Genomic DNA, 3,850 nt, shown 5'->3' on the forward strand with positions numbered 1-3,850 from the left:
TGCAAAAGGATTATTGCAAGGGGAGGAAGGGACTGTTGCATTGTGGGGAATGCAAGTGTCTAAGGAGAATGCAAGCTTCGTAAGAGTTAGGAGAAAGCGACTTTCTTTCCTAGAGAGAAGTAAACAGGGCCAGAGGGAACTGGATGTGGAGAAGTGAGATGAAGGGTAGCACGAGTGGATAGTAGACCAGAGGATATTTTCCTGAGGCCAGCCTATTCTAGGAGGGTTGTTGGATGGCTTAGGCTGAGGGTGGGCCAAGTTCAGAGGCCTGAAGGAAGGAGAGAAGCTTAACCAAAGTTTGGTTAACAAGCATTTTCCCTAAGTCAGTGGTCAGCAAACCGTGGCTCGCGAGCCACATGCGGCTGTTTGGCCCCTTGAGTGTGGCTTTTCCACAAAATACCACGTGCGGGCGCGCACGTACAGTGCGATTGAAACTTCGTGGCCCATGTGCAGAAGTCGGTTTTCAGCCTGGGCGAGTCTATTTTGAAGAAGTGGCATTGGAAGAAGTGGGGAGTGTCTGTTGGTTGGGCGACGGGAGACACGGGGCAGGCGGGCCTGGGGATATGCAGTGCCACGGGGGAAGCGCACGCGATTCATGCACGAGTTGAGTGAGCCAGTCAGTCAACAGTCTCATGTGCAGTGGTTAGTGCTAGTCGCATCCGCAAATCGCGTGAGGGTGACAAAAGTACCTACTCGAAGCATAAAGTTACCTGTATTTTTCCAACCAGCTGCAAATCCTACAGGTGTTTTTGTCATCAATTTAAGAATTGTAATTATTTTGTGATGGTGGCTTTATTATTATAAAATGAAACATTTTTTTAGGTATGTTGAGATGGTTTGGACATATAGAGAGGATGAACGAAAGGAGATAGACAAAACAAGTATACAAGACGAGTGTGGATGGGAGAGTTGGAAGGGGTAGGTCGACCCCTTCCAACTCTCCCATCCACACTGTTCTATCGAAACAAGTATACAAGACGAGCGTGGATGGGAGAGTTGGAAGGGGTCTACCTCAGCGAACATACCTCAATCAGATTGAGGATGTTTTTAGAAAAGGCCAGCTTAGGAGTACCCTAATTAAGTTAATAACAATGTACCTACCTATATAGTTTAAGTTTGAAAAATTTGGCTCTCAAAAGAAATTTCAATCGTTGTACTGTTGATATTTGGCTCTGTTGACTAATGAGTTTGCCGACCACTGGCCTAAGTGATCAGTGGGAATGAAATAATTCAGCTAATCATCTATGAGGCAAAGCTCAGGAATTTGGAGGGTCAGTGTCTAGGTCAGTGATGGTGAACCTTTTGAGCTCGGCATGTCAGCATTTTGAAAAACCCTAACTTAACTCTGGTGCCGTGTCACATATAGAAATTTTTTTTTTACAATATATATATATTTTTTAAGACTTATATTTTTGATATTTATTTTATATATTTAAATGCCATTTAACAAAGAAAAATCAACCAAAAAAATGAGTTCGCGTGTCACCTCTGACACGCGTGTCATAGGTTCGCCATCACTGGTCTAGGTCATAGGTTAGCACAGGGGCATCCTTGCGTCTTATCTAAATCCTTTAGGTAGGTTTATTTATTTATTTTAGTAAGCTGTTTTCTGGGATAGGAAAGGGTGGGGACTTTCTTCACCTTCACAGTTTTCCAGTAGCATAAGCTCAGGGAAAATCCAACACTGTCAGTGGTAAAACCTTCAGGATCCAAAGTCACTCAATTGGTGACATTGTCACGGGATGTTGATGGATGAGTCACATCTTCCCAGTGGCCCTCAATGCACTCTGGTGGAAACTGGGAGGGAGCTCTCCTGCCCTTGATGGATGCGGCCAGAGGCCTGAAAGAGGACAGGCGAGATGCTGAGATCACCCCAGCCGGCATGTCTCTGACAACACCTCTCACCACATGGGAGCTGACCACACAGTCCCATTTAAAAAATATGAGTGGGAAAGGTGACCGGGAAGACTGTCTCGGTTTCCCAGGCTCATCCCTTCCCACGGCAGGAGGACGGGAGAGTCTGGTTCTCAGCGGTGGTGTCTACAACCTGACTCTTAGTTGAGCAGAGCCTCCCTCCTGGAGGCGGGTGTGCGCGTGCGTGCCGGGGAAAGGCCAGGGTTAGCCTGTGTGCTGGAGGGACTCTGGGGGCTGAGCGAACTCTTACCATTAACAAGTATTATGGTTACGTATTTTCCCAGTAGGTGCAGCCAAGTGTCACTTAGGGTAGGTCCAGACATCTTACCTCTTTCCACGCCTACCTTTGTATTATTGCTAATGACGCCAATGTCAGGTTTGCAGGAAAGCCAAGTCAAGGTTCAAGAGCAGGAAATGTTTGCCGAGGGAGCTCCCTTTCTAAAAGACCATTTGCCCAGGGTGAGAATTTTTCTTTTTTTACTACATGTCCATTGGATGAGCAAGGAAAGAATAAAAAAGGATTTAAATTATTTAAAAAATTAATATAGCCATACAGACCCCTTTCTTTCCTTTTGCCTGCCTGAAAAGATGGGTTGCATGCGGACACTCCCCCTGGGGATACCTGCATGATGTGGGGATTACATCACCATGTTCTCCTACGCGGTGATGGGCCCTTTGTAAAATGTTAGCTCAGCTTCTGCCCATCTCCCAGGAAACAATGTCGAGGACAGTGGGCTGTGTTAGGCCCACAATTGTCCTGTCCCAGTTAATCCTCTGACTTGTCTCCACTTTCAAAAACAGCGAGCTGGGCACTGAGTAGGACCGGGGGAGGTTGGTTCCAGGCCAGCTGAGAAGTCCCTGTCACATATTCCAACCTTAGACCTGCTGTGCATTGCACAATTGTCTCGCTTCATAATCCAGTGCCTGAAAACCTTGGGAATGCGGAGCAGTGTGGGTAGGACACTGGATCTAGAAATTGTAGTCCCAGGCACAAGACCCAGCTCCACCCTAACTAACTGGCTGTGACTGTGGGCTAGACCTGTCTGGGTAACAGGACTGTAGCTGGAACATACCCCAGGCTGCCTTCCTGCTTGTGGCCCCACCTTACGCGTCACCACCTTTCCACTGCAGCCAGAGAAGGGATGGAGCCAAGGGCAGGCCTATGAATAGGGTCCGGCTGCTGTGGCTGCTGGGCAGGAGAGCTCCCAGGACCCGCTGGCGCCTGCCTCCTGCTTTCCTGCAGAGAACCAGACACCCTGGCTCCTCTGGCCCCTCCACCACCCTCTCTGGCCTCCGCCCTGCTCAGAAAGGGTGGGCAGTCTCGGTGCCCACAAGGGGAAGGTGCCCAGGGTGACGGGCATGGAGGAGGCTCTTTGGGAGGGGGTTACCAAACCTTCCTCGGGCAGTGGTGAGCAGGGCTCCTCGGGACGCACAGCCTGGAAAGTAGTGATATTGGCTCCAAAGAGAGCAACTGAGAAGGAAACACAGGTAGGCTCCTCCTCCTGGCTTGCTAAACTCTCCAGTCTCCCGGGGGACAGAGGCGGCCAGCCGCGTGGGGAGGAGCAGGAAGGACATGCTGGTTTGGGCCCCAGGTGAATCAAGTGGAGAAAGAAGAGAAAAATGTATTCCTCACTGAATGCCACACCCCTTCCTCCCCCCCAACCCCCAACCCCCTAGTAAAATCTCCGGACAACCTGTGCATACAGATTCCTCCAAGTGCCCCCACCCACCCCATTCCTGACTGTCAGGCGTGGACACCGCCTGGGTTATCCTCCGTTCGCCTGGGGTGGGCGCGCAGCCCTCCCTGCAGCCTCCTTCTTCGCCAAGGAGGGACCAAGGAGTGACTGCAGCCCGCGAGGGTCAGAGGCGGAGCTGAAGCTCGGGGGCGCTTTGGTGCGAGGAGGGAGTAAGCCTTTGGCAGGCGCCGGGTGTGGGT

Source organism: Myotis brandtii, unplaced genomic scaffold (assembly GCF_000412655.1).
Source record: "Myotis brandtii unplaced genomic scaffold, ASM41265v1 scaffold17, whole genome shotgun sequence".
In the NCBI taxonomy this organism is placed as follows: domain Eukaryota; kingdom Metazoa; phylum Chordata; class Mammalia; order Chiroptera; family Vespertilionidae; genus Myotis; species Myotis brandtii.